The sequence below is a fragment of the Neofelis nebulosa genome, chromosome 2, assembly GCF_028018385.1.
Source record: "Neofelis nebulosa isolate mNeoNeb1 chromosome 2, mNeoNeb1.pri, whole genome shotgun sequence".
NCBI lineage: Eukaryota > Metazoa > Chordata > Mammalia > Carnivora > Felidae > Neofelis > Neofelis nebulosa.
In genome coordinates, this window is record NC_080783.1 from 218,557,529 (window position 1) to 218,578,105 (window position 20,577).

General features: G+C 59.2%; 2 protein-coding genes across 8 annotated transcripts in view; one reads left to right on the plus strand and one right to left on the minus strand.

Moving 5' to 3' along the window:
* The window catches only part of KCNAB2 (potassium voltage-gated channel subfamily A regulatory beta subunit 2), an 85,019-nt gene extending 67,591 nt beyond the window's left edge, over positions 1-17,428 (minus strand). The window contains exon 1 of the mRNA XM_058719322.1: positions 17,301-17,428. The gene's annotated coding sequence lies outside the window, so the exon portion shown is untranslated. The remainder of the gene's footprint in view (positions 1-17,300) is intronic.
* Positions 17,429-17,621: 193 nt separating this feature from the next.
* Positions 17,622-20,577, plus strand: part of NPHP4 (nephrocystin 4) — a 110,977-nt gene continuing 108,021 nt past the window's right edge. For 4 of the 7 annotated variants that reach the window (XM_058719312.1, XM_058719310.1, XM_058719315.1 and 1 more), the window contains exons 1-2: positions 17,626-17,853; positions 18,700-18,767. The gene's annotated coding sequence lies outside the window, so the exon portion shown is untranslated. Of the gene's footprint in view, positions 17,854-18,699; positions 18,772-20,577 lie in introns of all 7 variants that reach the window. The other 3 variants (XR_009258466.1, XM_058719311.1, XM_058719313.1) reach the window with 3 other exon arrangements.

A 20,577-nucleotide genomic window follows, 5' to 3' on the forward strand; every position in this document is an offset into this window, starting at 1 on the left:
CTGGCCCGCTGCTTGGCGGGGGTGCAGGGCTGGAGGGGGGGACGTACGGGGGCCCTGTGCGCCCCGAGTAATTATCCTGCTCTTACTTTGCTAGTAATTCTGATCTATCATCGGATTGCAGGCCTGATTAATCTGTTCCGGAATAAGCATGCAAAGCCGTCCTCCTGGCCGCTCTCTGCGATGCCGCTCGCCGGGGACAGCTGGCCGAGGGACACAGGCTGCTGCCTCTGATGCCGTACTATTTTTGGTTACTCTTTTTGCCTCATTTATTTTTGATGTGAGTTGCTCATACAGGCTGTACATTCTCTTTCTCGCTCCTGCACTGAAATGAAATAAGCATAGTATTTTTAAACCCTGCTTGTGATGCTCCTGATTAGTGCGGAGGAGCGATGCACCTGGAGAGCGTCCTCCGCCGTAAGGCCACCTGCCCTCTCACGCCGGCAGAGCCTCTACCTGATGAAAACAAAAGCACACAGATGCTACACCTCACTCTCCTGGACACGGTGACCTGCGCAGTCCCGGAGAAAAGGCTGGGCCTTCAAGGTCCTGCCCTGAAGTTGGACTTCGAATGGATGGGGTACAAAGTGTCCTCTTAGTGGGGTGGATAGAGGAAGCGCCACTGGGGCGCCTGGGGGGCTCCCTCGGTTGGGTGTCCCACTCTTGATTTCTGCCCACTGGACATCCAGGTGAGAGGCTGGTGGTGTCCTCTCCTGCTCCTCAGTCCCTGGCCGGAGCGGTTTCTTCTCTTGTACCGCAGGGCCTTTGCAGGTGCTGTCTCTCTGCCTGGCACGCTCTTCCTTTGTGTCCCTGCTCCAACGTCACATCTCTAGAGGCAGTGTCCTGGAGCGCTCTCTCCAAAGTGACCCGTCTGTCACATGTCAGCGCATGCCTCTCCTTCGGAGCTCATGATTGCTCACTTGGCTGTCTCCCAACTTGATGGCGAGCCCCCCGTGGCGGGACCGGGGCTGCCTCGTTCCCCGTGGAGACCCTCCTGCCAGGACAGGCTGAACCCTCCTGCCAGCACGAGGCATGTCCTGCTGCTCCGATCGGGCGGTGCTTTCCTTCTAGTTAACACAGACTCCCCGCGAGGCCGAACCGAGCAGGGTGGTGAGTGGTGGGGTGAGAGCACATCGTCTTCCAGCCGCTCCTCCAAGGGGCCGCCCGGTGCCACAGTGCAGCCTGCACGGGCCCTGGTCAGCATCTCAGGCTGTAGCTGGACTCGAGTCTCCACCAGGTCTGGACCCCCAGCAGGACGATGCTGGGTTCCTGAAGCGTGCGGAGAGCCGGGCGCCTCAGGGCCACGCGTGCACGGGCGTGAAGACACACGTATACACACGCGTGCACACATCCGCATCGCCTCTGCCCCCTGTGCCTGTATCACCTCCATCACCTCCCCAACTCTGTCACCTCCACCTGCACCCCAGGCTGCTCCTCTTCCTCCAAGCACTCTTGCTTCCAGTGTTCTACTCGTGGAGCCTTTCCCCTGAACGACCCTCCAGGACGCTTCTTTGCCCCTCCCCCCCCCCCCCCCCCCCCCGCCGCGAGCTTCAGCTCTGGCCGCCACCACGAGCCCCACGGCTAGCCGTGCCTCCATGTCACCCCTCTGCCCCGAGCAGAGGTTCCTACTCCCAGCTCTGTGGGCTCTGTCCACATGAGCAACCCTTGGAACATTCCCTCTCTTGCCCATTTCCATCGCTGGCCTTGGGAGTGCCTGCCTGGACTATGGTCATTCCCCTGTCACCAGAGTCGCGTTCCTGCTGCCCACCCAGGGATCTATCACATCATGCCTTTCCCTAAAGTCCTCAATGGCTGCCCAGGGCCTTCTCTGTCAGGTCCAAGCACCTCAGCTTTGCATGCTGAACCACTCACGGCCAGCCCTGCCTACTTTTCCAGTCTTCTCTCTCCTCTCTGAACCTCCTGCACCCCTGACCTTGGGCCCACCTGCCTGCACGTCTTTTCTGGCACACCCGACCTTGGGGCCAACTGCTTGCCTCTTCCCTCATGCCCCTGTGCCCATGGCAGTCCCGTCCTTGTTCTTGCTGTTGCCTCGGGGGACCGCTACATCTCCCCATCTGCCGGGGCCTTCACCAGCCTCAGGGTCCAACGGTAGGTCCCCAGGCCTAGACAGGTCACCCCGCAGGATTTTCAGGGTTACCCTGGGGGTGGGAAATGGTGGGGAGGCAGCTTGCACTTTCCATTTCTAACTCGTGTACCATCTGTGTCCTTTTAGAGACCTACCTAGAGTCACACAACTCTAAGAGGCAAAGAGCTAGGACGGGTCTGCCTAACTGCAAAGCCAACACTCTGAATTACAACCTTACGCCATTTTGCCCCCAAATCCACGATGATTTCTGGAGAACGCTCCCTATAGTTTTCTCGTCTAAGTCTTCAACACTTGAATGCCAGCCCTGCCCCTGGGCACCCCCTCCCCAATAACTGCCCTCTGCCCCGGAGCCTAAATCCAACAAGGGGATATATATATATATATATATATATGGGGCTGATGCCTCAAGGCTTCCCCATCTCTTATATTCACCAGAGCAGGGGCAGGAGGGACTCCTCAGCTCGCCCTTGAGAACATGAGTAGCCTGCCTGTGACCTAGGGGATGGGGTGACTGGAACACCCCCGAATCTCCAGAAGGCAAGCAAGGGCTCATCCCACATCCCCTAAGGCAGAGACAATCAAAGTCTGCATGTCCTGATCACACTTGAGATTAAAAAAAAATGTTTTTTAAACGTTTATTTATTCTTGAAAGAGAGAGAGAGCAAGCAGGGGAGGGGCAGAGAGAAAGGGAGACACGGAATCTGAAACAGGCTCCAGGCTCTGAGCTGTCAGCACAGAGCCCGACGCGGGGCTCGAACTTACGGACGGTAAGATCATGACCTGAGCCAAAGTTGGACACTCAACCAACTGAGCGACCCAGGTGCCCCTTGAGATAGTTCTTGAATCCAACATCTACCTACTTCTTTTCTAGTTATCTCCAAACTATGACAAGTAATGCTGGATTTCTCTTTATTGCAGGGGCAGCAAAATTCATTTCAAAATAAGCTTATTTAAAAAAAAAAAAAAAGCTTAAGGGAAAAATATAAACGCAGAAACGGGCCTGGAAGTGTGCACGTATGTAACCCAAATCCTGAGATGGCTGGGCAGTGGCTGAAGCGTGGGAAATCTTGCCAAAGAGAGACAGACAGAGAGCCGAGTGCGAGAGAGTGTCTCTGACATCCCGGCAAAATCTCATCCCAGCAGTCCCAGGAGAGGGCGTGTGGACTCCACAGCAGAAGCCCAGGGCGAATGTGAGTTCCAGGACATCGTGCGGTTCTCGCTTCCCTTTGAAACTAATTTTACATCCCCTTTTGGGAAACTGTGTCAGGGGTTTCTCATCTTACAGGAAGTTTATCAAGAGAATCTAGGGAGAGACCAGAACACCACCCACCCCCCCCCCCCCCCGCCCCCTGCACCGCCCCGGCGGACGGCGTGTTCCAGGCCAGCCCTGGTGAGAAGCTCGGGGAGGGGGGTGTAGGCACGGGAAGCAGAAAGCAGATCTGAAGGGGTGTGTGCATGTGCGTGCACACACACACTCACACGTACATGCACACACATGGGCCCACGCCACCCAGTAGCCAAGTGGCCCGTAGCCTGCTGGTGCTTGGGTACCCAGAGATGCCGGGAAAAGGCCTCGCCTTCCAGAGGCCAGACACTCCACCCCGTGCAGACCAGACGGGTAGTGCTGACCTTCCCACGTGTAGAAGGCACTGATGTCCCAGGCCACCCCGTGGGCAGCCTCCTTCTGCTCTAAAAAGCAGATGCCAACGGGGAAGGTAAAGACCGAGGGCCCAGGGTCCCCACAGGGGTGTGGGGTGGCCAGAAGGACTTGAGAAGCACACGATGCCACCTAGACCCTTGGGCTCGTCTTCAGGGGAAGTGCACATTCAGCCACGGCGCATTTCAAACAGACTCAGCGTGTCCCACACTTCTGGAGGGAGGCAGAGGGGGGTTGGATCTGCTCCTACCTCCCTGGGGATGAAGCACACCCAGGGGCGCTGTTGCTTTCTTCCTTCTGGGCCCTGGCCAAGGCCAATTTCCTGTCTCTACAGCTCCAGCTGCACCCGCTCCCAGAGGAATGGCAGGGCTGCCCCAGTGCCTCCCTCGGGGAAGCCAGACCATGATCGAGGCCACAGGCATCTCCCCACGAGGCAGCCCAAGGCCTGAGTTCCCAAGGGGCAGCCCCTCCTGGGTGGGAGTTACACACAGCGTGAGATCATGGGGCTGGGCAAGGAGGGTTCTCACCAATTCTGGTGTCAGGACCAGCTGATCTGGTCCTTCCGAGAGGAGAGGCTCTTAAAGATTATGCACGGGGAACACGGGAGATCTGTCCCTGGTGCTGGCAGTCCTGCAAGGGGTGGGGGCCGCGGGGGGATGCAGCTTCCTACAGCAGGACCAGACTAGGGGGTCATTTCCCTTGCAAAACCCAAGCCCTGCCCTTCACGCCAAGTAGAAAGCCTGCAGGTCTCAATGGCTCCCCTCCAGGATTCCCTCCTCACCGGTGCTAGAGTGGGGATCCGGGGTGAGGCAGCGGCCCCCTTGGGGGTGGCTGGGCAACCCACAGGCTGCACTGAGCTAAGGACACCCTATGGCCATCACGGCCATAGCATCTCCAGCCCCTCTCGGCCACGGCTGCAGCTGCAGGGTTGTGAGGACCTGGCTGGCGCGTCCACCTCTCAGCAGGGTAATCAATGAATCAAGGGGCTGCTCAAGGTAGGGGAGGGGCCCGGAGGCCACCCCCCCCCCCCCAGCCCCGTCCCCTGCGATGGCAAGAGTAATGGTGTTGCACAGTGTCCTTGGGAGGGCCTGGCTTCCCCCTCTCTTTTGGGGGCATCCATGATAAGAGACCATAAAGAAAACATCTCTCACAAACGGCTCAAGTCCTAACTGAGCGGAGGCAGGAAAACAGAGTTCCAGGAGAGGGAAGGAAACAGGCAATTCTGCCCGTGGTTACAGCCATGAGCACTGATTACTGCGTCTCAGAGCCTGACTCAGCAGTCAGAGCAGCTGACACAGGAGGGAGCCGAGGTGGCATCCACCGATGGATGGAGCTGCTCCAAGCTTCACGGCACAGGGGTGCGTTTTAACCGCTTACACCCCAGGACGGGAGGAGGAGGGACCCCAGCTTCCTGGTGTTCCCAGATGGGCAATTTCACAGTCTGTCCACATGAAGTGGCCACGCTGGCATTGTCTTGTGTTCCCAAGCAGTCCCTGGGCACCTGGCCCTCCCCCAGGTGGGGCTGAGGTCTCTTCCCCTCTGGAGCCCTGCAGGAAGCCACCCCCTGTGCAGCCTGCTTGGGGAGCAGCGGCTGTTGCCATCTTGCTCACTGATGTGAGTTTCTGCAGCAACATCGGAGGTGGGGAGGCTGGTCCTGGGCTGTGGGGACCGGAGCCACCTACTCTGGGCCAGTCCCGCACTGGGACACTCTGGCCATCATGTCCAGCCAGGCCCCCTCCCTTGTGCTTAGCACAGTGCCCCGCACAGCTCCAGGCTGGCTGTCTGCACCGACCGTGTGCCGATTTGACACACAGTGGGGGTCGGATCCCTGGAAGGTAGCTCTTAACCTCACTCTCAGGTGCATCTCGATAGTGACCCTTGGAAGTTGGGGGCCAGATCCTGGTTCCAGCTGCAGAAGGGAAGCAGGATCCTGAGAAGCAGAATTCTGGCTGGGCAGCATGTCTGACAGATCCAGGGCCCCCTCACAGGCTGGCATCCTGAAAAGGGGGTTTACCTGAGTGCCTCCCATCCACCGTCAATGAGACACAGGGCCCTGTCTTACCTGCTCACCTTGTCACCCTCAGGTCAGCTCTAGAAGGAGGGCCTGGGCTTCCCACAGCCTCTCCGGGGCTGCTGAGCCAAACCTGATTGGCCCGGGGGGGGGGGGGGGGAGGTTCTGCCTTCCAAGTAAGCCAGCAGATGCGGCTGGGGAAGACCCCATTCTTGACAGCATGAAGCCCTAGTTCCGGTGTAACCATGGGCCTTTGACACAACCCCCTCTCCCCCGTGCCCCCACTCCGGGGTCCTCGTGAACTCTCACCCCCAGCCAGCAACACCTGACATGTGATCTTCGCCAAGGGGAAAATAAACAGGAGGCTAGAAAGAAAGTCATAGAACCCTCTGTAGGGCACTGGGGATGCGGGTGGACATCGGGGGCAGAACCCCACTGCAGCAGGTTGAGGTGTGTACCCGCCCCCCCCCCCCAAAAGGTCAAAGTATTAATTCCAGAGTATGATCTTATATGACAACAGGGTCTTTGCAGATGTAATTAAGGTAGGGATCCAGTGATGAGGTCACTCTGGATTGGGAGGGTGGGGGGAGCCCTTAATCCAGTGACAGGTGTCTTTGTAAGAAGAGAAGATTCAGACACAGAAAGAAGGAGATGTGAAGGTGGGGGCAGATGACACATCTAGAAACCTGGGAACGTCACTGGCAGCACCAGGGGCTGGGAGACAGGCCTGGAGCAGGAGCTTCCTTGGGGCCTCCAAAGGGAATGAGCCCTGCCCACACCCTGGTTTCAGACTTCTAGCTTTCAGATCTTCGAGAGAGTAAATACGGCTATTTTGAGCCTCCATGTTTGTGGTAATTTGTTCTGGGAGCCCTAGGAAACTGACATACCCACCACCGAACCCTTTAAGCCTTGCGATCTCAGTAGGCTGTACGGGAGGCAGAGGAACAGCCTTCTCTTGGGGGAGGAGAGACCACCTGGGGGGGGGGGGCGCTGGAGCCCCGTGTCCCCAGCCCTGGCTTAGCTCCACACCCTGGTCAGGAGTGGGGGCGGGGAGTCTACAGGGATATTTCTGCAGCTCTCCCTGCATTAGCATCTGTGAGCAGGCTCCTGGGGCTCTCCCCGCTCTCCAGGGGGCTGTAGGAATAAATAACAAATGGTTTCAAAGAGGATTACGGTCCTAGCACCACATGACGGAGGCATGGAAGATTAATATCTTGCCCATGCAGCACCACACTAGCAATTTGAAAGCCAGCTTTACCCCAGCACATCCATTAAAGGCTCTGCTGAATTAAGAGCTACGCAAAAGACAGTCACCAGGCGCCGTGCCTTGGTGATCATAATTCACAGGGAAAAATAGTTTCAAATGAGAATACCCGTTGTTGGTGAGGCTACGATGAAGCTACTCCATTCAGATGTTGCTACTTTGGGCTACACGGCACAATCTTCTGGTGAAACAACCAGGGTAATACAGATCTATAGCCTGGGATCCAGAAATCCTACTTCTAAATATATCCTAGAGGTTCAGGAGAGCAAATAAACCTAGACACACACAAACCTCACTACAGCCGCTAACCCCCTAAGGAAATGATGTTTAAGTGAATGATGGAAACCCAATAGGGTGTAACGCAGTCACTGGCAGTGAGCGTCCCCCATAATTGGGTGAGGAGTGTGGAGAGCTCCCAGGTCTCCGCTGGCAGAAGGGAAAGCAGACAGGTGACAGGGGAGGGGTCCCTCTTCCCAGCCACCCTGTTGCTGCTTCAGATTCAGTCCCCTTTCTGGTGAGGACAGCCTGTGTGCACAACGCAGGGAAAGGCTCCGGTGGCAGCCTGGGAATCCCACAGGGTCGGGGGTGGGGGTGGTGCTCTGCCAGGGCCAGTTCTCACCTCCTCATCAATGGAGCTGGAGCAAGGGTGGCCAGCTGGGGGCCGGGCGGCGCCTTCCTGGGGTTTCCCTGTATGCTGACCTGGACCAGGGATCCCGATGACCCTAGACCAGGAGTGAGGCCAGGGGTGTGCACCTGCCCCGTCACGAGGTTGGTCTGGGACACAGGATCGGGAGTCCTCTGAGGTCATATCCTAGCTCCGTCCTCTGGTTGCATGACCCGAGGGAGGCATGGTGCCTGTTCTCCCCCGTGAGGCGCAGAGAATCATATTACCCAATCCTGGGGTGGCTGGAGGATTAAGAGCAAATGCGTGCCAGGTTTAACCAGGGGCCTGACAAAGAGCAGGGCTGTTCTTGGACAAAGGCAGCTCTGGTACAAATAATGACAGTGGCAGCGATCGTTGCTGCCATCATCCTCACCATTAACCCCATCGCATGACCACCATCACTATCTTCATAACCACCAACCCCATTACCACCGCCATCACCACCATCACCACCCCCATCACCACTGTTTTCCCCACCATCACCCCCATCCCCACTATCACCATCACCACCACCATCATCCCCATCATCACCATGTCACCATCAACATCATCTTCCAACATCCAGATGAAGTGCCAGCTCTTTCTCACAGCACAACAAAAGGCGGTCAGCTATTCAGGTCCCCCCCCCCCCCCAACTGCCGGGCCCTCAGCTCCCCTGCAAATCTGCTGGTGGGGCCATGGCCTTCTCTACCTGCCACCTGGGACCACTCAATCCGGATGCCCTGGGACAGTGTCTGCAGTTAGGAGGAATTATCTCTGCATAATTAAGTGGCTTGGCTATAAAAACACGAGGGGCATCCTGGCCGCTGGGCACTGAACATGCGGTCTGTTCCGGGAGGCTGAGGGGCTGCAGGACAGAGGCCGTTGGTTCACACGCCAGGCGGCAGGGAGGCTGTGGCCATCAGCCGGTGCTGCCGGCCCCAGGACCGCAGCTGTCTCAGCACGCAGGTTCAGTCCCCACGTGCCACCGTCTCTGGCTGGGTGCCAGGCCCAGAGGCCGTGGCTGCCCTGACCCCCCCTGGGGCACTGCCTGGTGTTCAGGGTGTGCCAGGATCGTGCCCTGGATCCAGTGGCAGGTAAGACACTTCGGGGGAGGATCTGCCGGCTGGTAGCCAGTATAGGGGAGAAGAAACGAGGGAGCCTGCAGTGGGGGTGGCCTCTGCCCGCCCCCAGGGAGCCCAGGCTTGGTCCCATGGTTTCAGCTTAAGGACCCAGAGCCCATGAGGTGGGGAGTGTGCTGCAGCTCAGCTCCTCCAAGTGGGGCCTCTGGAGGTTCCTGGGGTGGAGGAGTGGGCAGAAGGGGAGCCCCAAAAGCAGTCCTGGTGGAGGGCAGTGCCAGGGCAGGAGGCGCGACTTCATTCCTGAGCCACGGGGAACTCACGGACTCATCTGGACGGTGGCATTTACCTGTCTCTGCAGCTCTGAGCCCTGGGCACAGACGCCGTGAGGGAGTCGGGTGGTGAGTCTGGCCTCCGAGGCACAGAGTGTGCTGCTTCAAGGGACTGTGGGCACTCGGGAGACTGTGAGGTCAGCCCGGGGCAGGCGAGTGCGCTTGGGGCCCGTGTGGGGGGAGTGGGGGGCGATGCCCTGGCATCAGGCAATTTCACCAACACATAGAGGGAAACGAGCATTTCCCTGGAGAACGAGGCACAGGCTGTCTGGCTCAGGAAGCGGGAAGGCCTGGGCTGGGGTTGCAAGAGTAGCCCCCATGATGGGTGGGCCCCTCCTCTAAGGACAGTCCAATGCATGGAGCGGGGTCCCAGGGACCATGGCACAGGTTCGGTTTCTGCCCAGAGGGTTTCCTTCTCTGACAGTTCTAGGTCCATGGGCCACGCTTTTGCACCTGTGCCCAGCTCGGCAGAGGGTGCCTCCAGCTGGGTGAACGGGAGCTCCACGTGCCATTGTCCACCCTGCCCTGCCTTCTGGGAGTGTCCACTGTTCCTGACGGTCGCTGACAGCCTGCTTCTGGCACGTTGCCCCTGAGGTCTGAGCCGGGGGCTGCAGCGGTGATGACACAGACATGCCCTGTCCTCGCGGGCACACGGTCTAGGAGGGCCCAGACACCAGCCACAATGGCCACTATGGAGTGCAGAGGCATACAGGAGGCTAGCGAGGCGGCTCAGGGACCCAACACAGGTCAGCGGTCAGGAGCCAACAGGTAGGATTCCTCCCCGAGCCTTGGTTCCTTCTTCCTAAAATGGGGTCGCTGGACTACAGGGCACCAGACTGAGGGGCCTGAAGGGACTTTGCTGACGCCCACTGGCTGGAGAAGCAATGCCGAGTGAAATAAAGCCCTGTATTAGTTAAAGTGCCTGCTCACACTGGGGCTGTGTTAGAGACCAGGGATTCTGCCCGAGCGGGGGGGACAGGTGCCCTCGTCTCTGTGAGGGGCTGGGGGAAGGGCCCCCCGGCTTGTGATGCCTTTGCGTGCAGAGTGCTGGGTGAGAGCCTGGGCTGCACCTGCTGCCCCCTCTCCTACTGTTCACACAGGCTGCTACCCTGGGACCCATGTGGGCATACCATGGGGCCCAGCCAGGCCCTCACACCCATACAGCCCAGCAGGTGGCTGGGCACCTCCAGCGGTTACCATGGTTACCAGCCTGCAGGAGGGTAGGGAGAAACCCTCTTTTCTGCAGCCCTCCCAGGGGCACTCTGTGGGCTTTGCCAGAACCTTCTAAGCATGGGTGAGATGCAGCCTGGGCTGTGTGAATGTGCGTGTTTGGGAAGGTGGTAGTACCTGAGGGACCCTCAAGGCAGGGCTGGGGGCGCTCATGGGACCTGGTCAGCTTCCCTCTCCCCACGCTGTATGAATGACCCAGCTCAGCCCCACAGAAGAGGCAGGAAACATCTTCTAAAGATGAGCAGCCCCCTAGACGCTTCCTCGTTTGGCCCAGTGTCCTTTCCCTGAGGTCATGCCAGTACCTCTTGCTGTCCCTGCACTTTTTAAGTTTCTTTATTTATTTTGAAAGAGAGTGAGTGAGTGGGGGGGGGGGGGTGCGGCGCAGAGAGAGAGGGAGAGAGAGACAACCCCAAGCAGGCTCTGTACTGTCAGCCCAGAGCCTGATGTGGGGCTTGAACTCATGAACTGTGAGATCATGACCTGAGTGGAAAACGAGAGCCGGGCACTTAACCAACTGAGCCCCCCGGGCACCCCGTCCCTGATCTTTCTGTATGCAGCTCTGCCTGCCCAGAATGGTGCCCCGTCCTATGTCCCCCTGACACTCTGGCTTCAGCCTCACGTCTCTTCCTGACCACATAGGATGCACGCTGTCTGGTGGCACCTGCCCGGCCTGAAGACACTTCTGTTGTGGCCCAAGGGGCACTCACGTGTCCCGGACACCACATCTTCTCCCCCAGCCGATGTGGCCTCATCCACACCTTTTTGGGACAGTGAAGGAACGGGTAACTTCCTGGCACAGGCCGTACCTGCACAGAGCTGGGGTTGGGAGCACGACATCTCCTACAGGCAAGCACAGCTGCTCAGGCTGTGACATCAGGCCTGGGATGGTTGACGCATCTCATCCAAACAAATCCTTTTGTTAGGACAGTGGGTGCACGTCCCCCAGCAGATGCCCCGCGTGCCCTGGTGGTCTCTCCTAAACCCATCTTTCAGCATGAAGGGGAAGCACAGTGAGGGGGCAACCCGGTGCCTCCAAAGTGCCCTGGCCGGGGCAGCTGGGAACCCCTACTCCCCCCCCCCCCCCCCCCAGTCACCCCTGGCTCCCTTCTCCAACAGGTGTAAACAGGGAGGGGTCTGCTGGTCCAGGAAAGTCAAAGCTTGCCTGTGGCCCTGAAGAAAGGTGGCCGTTTTGGGTTGGGATTTGCAATTCTGTTCTGGGTATCATGTGTCCTTTGTAGGAGCAAAGGGACAGAGATGGCTCCGGGCCTCCTGTCCCTGACACCTGAACACCGCCTGGCCAGGGTGACTAAAAATACCTTCTTCTCATTGAGAGGGAAAGGCAATACCCCCGGGGCTGGGGGGACGGGGAGAAGAAGCCAGGAGCAGAGGTGGGAGACAGGCTACCAAGATGGGGGAGGCGAGATGCCACAGGGTGAGACCAGAGGGACAGAGCCCGCTCCTCTGTAGAGCCTGGCTTCCATCAGACAAGTGCACGGACCGTCAGCATCCCCAACCAACCAACATTCCGAGAGGACCACGACGCTACTGACAATGACACCCTGTCACGCTTGTCAAGATAAAAGCAGGATTTGAGGTCACAGATGACACAGGTGTAGCAGGTCACTCCTGGAGAAGTGGGCTTCACGCATTCCTGAGACTCGAGGAAGCCCCAGGGTGCCCTTGGCATCGGAGCCTCCAATGACCGAAGCTTCCCTGTGAGCTGCCTTAGGGAGAAGCGAGAGCTGCAAGTTCACCGATAAACACAAGCTGGGAGTGTCTCTCAAAGTGAGGTCTCAGAACCCCTGGACCAGTGCTGGCGAAAGATGGAGCCTCATCAGGACCCTCGGGGGACTGTTTTCGGGTGCCCCTCCCTGCGGTTCTGGCGTGTGCGCCCATGGCCCTTGGCACGTCTGGAGCCCTGGGACCCCCGGAGCCCCCTGCTTCCCCGCTCTGCAGTCACACTGTGTGCACAGCTACCAGTGAAGCTGGAGAATCAGAATCTCCTTGCTCGTGCCTTCTAGTATAGCCGATTTTCTTCCATCTAGAAGGGGCGGGAAGGGCACTGTTCCCAGGGAGGCCCTGCCACCACAGAGCGTTCAGGAAAGCATGGCTCGCAGGCAGAATTCTAGATCCTTCTGCCCTTGGCTGCATTTGACAGCTTGTGGGTATCAGGGCTGGAGTTTGCTCCGAAGGATCCCCCAGCTGCCGAGGGAACATGGAAACATGCTGCGGTGAAGGGGAGTGGGTACGCTCAGACAGCGGCTCAGCAGCCCCCCAGTGCCCACTGCAAGGGTGGGCGGGCGTGCAGACAGGCGCCGGGCAGACTGGCCTGGCCATCCAGGAGGCCTGAGGTAAGGGAGGACAGGGCGAGGCGTGTCCCTCCATTCATAGAGAGGCTCTTCTCTGCAGTGGCAACGGGACGGCACCCCCTCCCCATGGAAGTGGCCGGCTGGGCCCATTCTGAGCAGCCCTGGGGGGGATCATGAAGTCACTCAAAAGGGGACCCGAGTCACTGCTCAAGCCTTCCAGGGAGCCCCCTGGGCTCCAGGTAGGGCGATCATTTGGACCCCGTCCATGACTAGAAGTGGAAGGTGGCAGGGTAGCCGACGTTGACCGGACACCCTGCTAGGAGACATGTATCGTCCCTATGCTTTTACTCACATAGTCTCGTTTTGCCAGTCCAGAAAGAGAGTGAAGCCAGATGGCTGAGAAGGCGAGAGCCAGAGACTGAGGGAGATGCGGAGCTAACTTCCCACCAGGGTCCATGGGCCAGACTGGTGACCGAGGGCCCTGTGGACAAGACCTGGTATTTAGGGGTCTTTATGTGCTCGGTATTTATGTGCTCGTTTACTGGGGAAACTGGCCTAGTGACGAACACTTTGCTGGTCTGTCTTGAACTCGGGGCAGGGATCTGAGAAGTAGGGCATTGCCTAGCTTTCAGCCTCCAGGAAGATGACTGCCCAGCAGCCAGGGCCCAAGATCTCCGTGGAGAAAATGACCAAACTCAGTCTGCAGCATGGGTACGAAGCTGGAGGAGATAGTCCCCCCTTTCCGCTTCTTCTCTTGCCCCAATCTTATTTTATCTGTGCCCCACAAGATATCGAGAGCCAACTCTGCAGGTGCCTGTGTGCTGGGGTGAGAGAGAAACAGGCTGGCTGCAAGGGGGAGGGCAAGGGAGGCAGGGGCCAGGGATGTGGGCAAGACAGGTGTTGGGGGACTGGCTGTGCTACGAGGGACACACACAAGCCCGCACGCATGCCAAGGTCTCCAGGATTAAGTACGTGGCGATGATTTGGCAGAGCAGGGAGAGCCTCCTGAGACCACATCCTGTGGGGCTATGTGTTAGAAAGCTGGGTGTGGCTGTGGGGCACCCTCATGGCTGGGGGGCACTGGGCCCAGAGCTCATCCTGGGGATACAGGGAGAGGGAGGCCAGCTCTCAGCTGAGCCCCACAGGAAGTGGTAAAGTGTAAGAAGACACGGCAGCTGTTCACGCCCACCCGGCAGGGAGACTCTCCTTCCTACCTGCCAAGGGCAGGCTGAACGGAAGCCTCAAGCTACCCCACAGAGACAGTATGACCAGGTGGGTCACCATCTGGTCCCAGGGGTGCTCTCTCTCCTGGGGAGGCCCTGTTCCCTCTTCCTCCCCTGAAGTGGCTGAGCCAAGAGAGGTCAGCCAAGGACCACCTCTGTTCACAGAGTGCTCCAGAGAAAGGCAGGACCTGGAGTGAATGGAGGGCAGAGTGTGTTAGGCTCCCCTTTGTGAAAAGGGTGGGTTTCCATGTCCCTTGGGAGCTGGGATTGAACCCTGACCCTGCTGTGGATCTGAGACCCATCTGTGTGTGTGCGGGGCGGGGAGGGGGGGGGGGACGGCGGGGATTTCCGGCATTTCCGGAGCTTGCTGGGAAGGGGGAGGGGTGATACCTGTCTCAGAGTCTTGACACAGCAGGAACAGAATCAAGGTTTCCTTAGGAGATAGGAGGCTGGGTCAGTCTTTCTACCCTTCTGTGCCTCAGTTTCCCCATCCTGGCTAACCAGCCCACCTTGTAGGGTGATTTACAAAGATCTGTCACAGAGCAAGGTCCAAAGTGCAGGCCCAGGATGACCTAAGACTCTTCTCTCTTTTCATCTTGCCAGGTGCCTTGGCCCCTTGCCTTCTCTTCGATGACCTCTTTGGAACCATGGCGCCCTGGCTCTGGGGACCTGCCAGGCCAAGCAGGATGGTATCACCAGAATTCTCTGTGGTTGATGACATTCCCCCCCGCCCCCCACAACAGCTCCCCAGTGACTCAGACACACCCCAGGGCACTGGTTTCCTCTATACATGTCAGCAACATCTCAGAGTGGCCTAACCAAAGGGCAGCTGAATCCAATGGTTGGGCACATCACAAGGTGCTGGCTTCTTCCGATTGGGAGAGCGGAAGACGACCTGGGCTTCCATTAGTGGGGTGTGAAGGGTCTGGATCCACCCCTGCCCTCAGTGACCTTGGAGAAGTCTGCCTCTGGGCTTCCGTGGACTCCCTTAGTGGGGGAAGATGGCCAAGACCTTTCGCCTCTATGAGGTGAGACCCCCTGGCTGCTGGGAGAGGGGATGGAGGGAGGCTCGGTGTTTCTGGCCCCCCACACCTTCAGAGATCGTCTTCCCCAAGTGCCACCTGCAGCGGCCACTGCCCTGCCCTGTTATTCAGGGACTCCAGGAGATCACTCTTCTCTGTGACCTTTGGTGACATGAAGGTCACTGAGAATGTCGTCAAGGACTAAACACGTGCTGCTTTCAGCCGGAGTCCCCGGAAACGAAACGCGTGACACAGGTTCCAACAAAGAGGAGGCCTTCCTTCGCCATTCTGAGGTGCCTGGTTGCCTTGGACCCAGCACCAACTAACAGAAAGTCTGGAGGAGCGCCCCCCCACTCCCTCTGAGCCCCTACCGGAAACTGCCAAATCAAAACTTGTGCCACTCACTTCCTCCTGAATCATTTGGAGATCGTTGGCAAAGAAAGCCAGCCTCTCAGGCTGTCCCCGTCCACAGAGTTCACTCGTCCCTCAGGCTCCCAGAGCGCACGGCCGGCTGGGACCCTCGCAAGGCAAGAAGCGGTATCCCGTTTCGCCACACCTGTGGTGTACAATTACTTTTGTGCCCAATTCTTCCCAACCAGGCTCCACATTCAGACCCAAAGGGTTTTGAGCACAAAACCTGGGTTTCACATTTTTCATAAACCCCCTCCCATCCCCCACGGCCTGGCTCAGTCCTGGGGGGGTGCCGAGGAGTGTCTACAGAGTCTGGCAACTGGCAGGGGAGAGAGAAACACGACAGCTGAACCTCAGTTGTATACGGGAGGCCTCCCCCGGGGTTGCTTTCCAGGCAGGAACGAGCTGCAGCCCAAACACCATCACTGCCACTGAGGCTGGGTGTGGATCTGGAGCGTTCCCATGGACACAACCTGGGGAGCCAATGCCCTCTGGGCCCCTCACTGAGACAGCACATGGGCAGGAGCCCAGGAACTGCACATAAGCCTGGCTCTGCAGGTGGATGCTTTTCCAAGCAACAACCAGGAGGGCAGATGGGACTCTCCACACGCAGGTCCCCCAACCCTGCAATGTGTTAGCAGAGTGGGAGCTTGCTCTTGGCACTGGAAGGGGGATGGCATTTTTGAGGGGGAGGAGAAGTTGCAGAGAAAGAAGAAACCCCGAAACGACAGACCCTGGGACAGCTGTGGCCTGAACTTGGTGTTCTCACTCCTCGGATGTGGATGTATTAATTTCCATAAATGCTAATAGCCCATTTCCCCAAGAGCTATTACTTATGTCATCTCCCCTTGGATGCGGTTCAACACAGGACAGACAAATGAAGGGGAGAGAAGGCAGCCCCCACTGGCGGGTCCCCTGCTCCCCACCCATGTCCCCACCAGGCAGCTCGGGTCTCTTTCCTAAGGTGGCCCTTGTAACTAACTGCAGGGTCAAGACCCCCAGCCTTCAGCCCCGCAGCAGAGTTCTGTCAGGCCAGGAGGCAAAGAAAGTTACCAACCCCGAAAATGCTGAATCACAAAGTGAGGCTGAGCAGGAAAGTGGGGGTGGGGTGGGGAGGGAGATGGTGGCCAGGGAGGAAGGCAGGAAAGGGTGCTAAGGGGCTTCCCACCTGGAGCCCCCCAGGATGCTCTAGGTGAAGCGCAGACCCCCACGGGATCCCCCAGGATAAGCGCCAGGAGGAGCGGAGCCAGGGTGTGACTGGGTGGGAGGGTGGCAAGGTGGGCAGGTACTCTGGCTGCTGCTACCGCAGCACGAAACGGTGCAGCTTCTGGGTCTCTGCATCCTGCGGGAGCAGCAGCAGGTAGGGAGGTAGGGAAAGAAGAGAAGCTGAAGATGGGGAAGGGGCTTAGGCACGGGGTGGAGTGGGGTGGGGTGGGGTTGGGTGTGTAGGTAGCCCCGAGGAACTGGTGCAGGAAGGAAGTGCCAAGGACCTGGGGACCTGCAAGGTGGGGGGAGAGCGCCCACTGGGAGAGATGTAGGGGCTGGGAGCAGACTGGATGGGAGGATGGGGACAAGGATCGGGAGAGAGAGGCAGGATGAGCCTTCAGAAGCAATAAGGAAGAGAGATGGGGAGGTCCGTGGCCAGGCGCGCTCGGATGGGGCTGCGCAGAGGCCGCGGGAAGGGATGGGAAGGAAGGAAGGCTGGGGGCAGGGGGAGGCGAGGCTGCAGGAAGGGGAGGGGGCAGAGGTGGGGAGGAGGGCACCCGGACGAGGGGAGGGATGAAGTTTGGGGCAGGGGTCGGGGATGGGAGCTGAAAGGTCGGGCGGGATGGGGGAAGGGAGATGATGGAGAAGGAGGTGAGCCGGCTGGAGAGGAGGTGAGGACGGAGGCGGGCGCGGGGACGCGCTGTGGAAGAGGAGATGGAGAATCAGCGCGGGCCTCGCGGGTGCCCGCCGCTGCTCTCCCGGCGCACGGCGGTGGCCAGCGCGGCCCGCCGGGGTCCCCCTGCACTCACCTGGGGGCTCCAGCTCCGAATCCTGTGCCCCGCTCCGGATCTTCCTTCCCGCCCTGCCCCGGCGACTTTAGCGCCCCCGAATCCCGCTCGCTCGGCCAGGTTCCGCCTGCAGCATCCTCACCTCGTGGGACGCCCTGGGCCACGCCTCTACTGTCTTCTCATTGGTTGGCCTTCACGCCAGTCATATTCCAATTGGCTGAAGGGGTCGTCGGCCATGCAAATCAGGACGGGCCCGCCGCTGCGCCGATTGGCTGGCGCTACGGGAGCGGAGCTCCTGGACTGGGGCTCTGATTGGTCCCTCGGGCCTGCCAGCAACGCTGACGCGAGGCGGGCTCCGGGCGCGAGCGCGGAGCGCGCCGCCTGCCGAGGCTACTCCCGCGGTGGTGGCGGAAGGGGCGACCCTCTGCGGGTCCTCTGTCCTCTAGGCCTGCGGCTCCGGCGGGCTCCCGAGGGCACCGGCGGGGCTCTGGGTCGGTCGTGGGGGCACTTCCTCAACAGCTTGGGCCTCGGCGCGCCGGGCACGGCCGCGGCGGGCGGCGGGCCCGTCTCCTAGGTAACGCAGTCCGCGGCGGGCGGAACCACGCTGGCTGGCGCCGCGGGGGAGGTTGGACGGGGCCCGGGGCGCTGCGGGCGGCGGAGCGGGCTGGGGCCCGGGCTAGGGGTGCTCCGTGCGTCCCTCCGCGGGGACAGGGAGCCCGCGTCAGTGGCATCCCACCCCCTGTCTTGACCCTTGGTGCGGCCCGGGGTTCCAGTGGGGCTCCTTGGGGCTCACCCTGCGCGCCCTCTGCCCTTGGCCCTGGCGTCCGTCAGCAGCCGCTCGGCTTAAGACGAGAGCGCGGTGCGGACGACCTGGGCTTTGCTGAGACCCTGATGGACGTAGGCCCACTGCACTCGGCGTCCCGCTGCCCTTCCCCGGCCGGACAGCAGTGGGGGGACTCCTGCAGGGTGTTTGTTCCCGGGTCGGGCCCTCATCCCCTGCTGGCGCATCCCAGAGCCGCCGCCCAGCGGAGATTGCGAGACTCTGGCTCTTGCCGGAGGTTCTGTCTGCCCTGCTGGTCCTGCCTTCCCTTCCGCTGTCCGTGTCGCTGACTTCCTGACCGACTTAAGAGCTGACCGCCTGGGCCCCTCCCGCATGCTTGCTCTCCTAAGCGCTCCTAATGAGTCAGAGGCCCCACCTGTGCACATGTCTCCACCGCCTGTCTCCATAGAAGACCGCTGCATTCTCAGAGCGGTTGGGTCTCCGTGTTGCGAGCGTCCTGTGGTTGTGGACAGCCGGCTCCACTTCCAACCCAGTCTCCATCCCAGCTCGCTGCACCCTCACCACCTCTGTCATTTTCATAGATCACACCTTGCCTTCGTTGTGTGCTGACTTATCTCCTGTCTTTCTGCTTCACACCAGATCCATCCGGTGAGGGCAGGGAGCTGGTCTGCTACCTTCAGGGCGGTGTCTCCAGGCCCTGGCGCGTGGTAGGTATGCAAAGAAGATTGCTTGAATAAGCAAATTCAAGGCAGCGCTTAACTAGACCTCACTTGCTCCCAGAAAACCTTGCCAAAGCTTTTTGGTCTCAGGCACCCCAAATCTTGTTCACTTCTTGGAAAGAAGCTTCCCTCTGCCTGCAGAGCACCTCGTGGCTCCTGCCCGTCTTTCTCTGGTGAACCATCGGGAAACTCTGTCCCAGCTTACCCTGTTCAGCGCCCAAGCCCCCTTTTCTTTCTGTCCCCCACCCCCCTCTCCCCAACAAAAACAGAGACTTGATTAGGCTCATCTTCTGTGTGCTGCTCACTCTTGCTCCCACTGGATTTTTAGATTCTTTTTTTTTTTTAAGTTTATTTTTGAGAGAGAGACAGACAGAGAGACAGAGTGGGGGAGGGGCAGAGAGAGAATCCCAAGCAGGCTCCATGCTGTCGGTGTCCGGACATGGGGTTCAAACTCACGAAGTGCGAGATCATGACCTGAGCTGAAATCAAGAATCAGATGCTCAACTGACTGAGCCACCCAGGTGCCCCGGATTTTTAGATTCTTAACAACAGGGCACTTGGCGGGTCTTCACCATTGCATGCACTGGAACGGAATAGGTGAGCAGAAGCAGAGCCCTCTAGGAAACCTCCCAGCCCTCTCATCTTACAGGTGGGAGACAGATGCAGGGAGGGCAGGAGACTTCCCTGAAGCCTGAGGGCAGTGGGGGTAAGCCTGGGTCCTCGGCTGGTGTCTCATTGGCTTCGATTGTAATGGTCATATACGACCAGCTGTGTGACTTTGGCCTGGCCCTTTAACCTGAGTCTCACTGTCCTCATCAGTGATATTTATCTACACAGTTGCTGGAATAACACACGTGGAAAGGCTTGAGAGGGCCCAGCTCACTGTGGGAACTCGTGAAAACTGGTGCGTTTTCTTGTATGGTTTTTTCCCCCAGAGAGCCCTTTCCCTAGGCTCGAAGCATGGAGCCCTCGACGTTTTCTCTTTATTGTTTCCCCCAACCCCAGAGGTCCTTCTGTCTTTCCTCTGTAGCCGTCTTGATTCCTGCACGGCACAATTTGATTATACTTCATCATTGGAAAGATTTTCACTGAGGACCTAGCCCTGACCTCACTGAGCTCAGTCTTGCAGGACAAGAGAGATGGGGAGCCTCAGGGAGCCTGGTGACTTCTGTGACAGGCTCCCTTGTGGGGGAGCCACTGGAGGGGGCTGGCGGTGCTCACCCTGCGGAAATAGCATTGGATCTGACTTCTAAGGATGTGTGTGGGTTTTCTAGGGGCCTTGTGTATGTGTGTTGAGGGGAGCAGAGAGGTCCTGGTATCTATGAGGGACTGTAGCAAAAGCAGCGGGGTGGTGGAGTGGGGGAGGGTCAGGTGGCAGCTGTTCTGTGGGGGTTGGGAGGAAGGGGAGAGTTCTGTGCCTGCCTGGTCTCCACCCCCAGGAGCCTGTGTCTCCAGTGTCCTCTCTCCCTCCACCGCCCACTCGGACTGTTGCTGTCTACCTCCACCTGCCCAGCTCACTGTTTTGGTTGGGTGGCTGTTCCCTTCAGAGCAGATGCCTTTCTGCCCGGTGTGGGTCCTGCCGTGCCGGGGGCACTCCCGTGGATGCGCGTTCCCTGCCAGGTGGACCAGAACTCGAGTGTTGCTCAGCACCTGCCAGCCAAGTGCGGTCGCCGGCAGGAGGGGAAGGAGGTGCCCGGTCAGGAATCTGGGCCAAGTGGGCAGGGTCTTCAGTGGCCTGCAAGGGGGGCACGGCCCCAGAGCTGGGCAGACACTACGGGCAGTGTGCAGAGGCCCCATT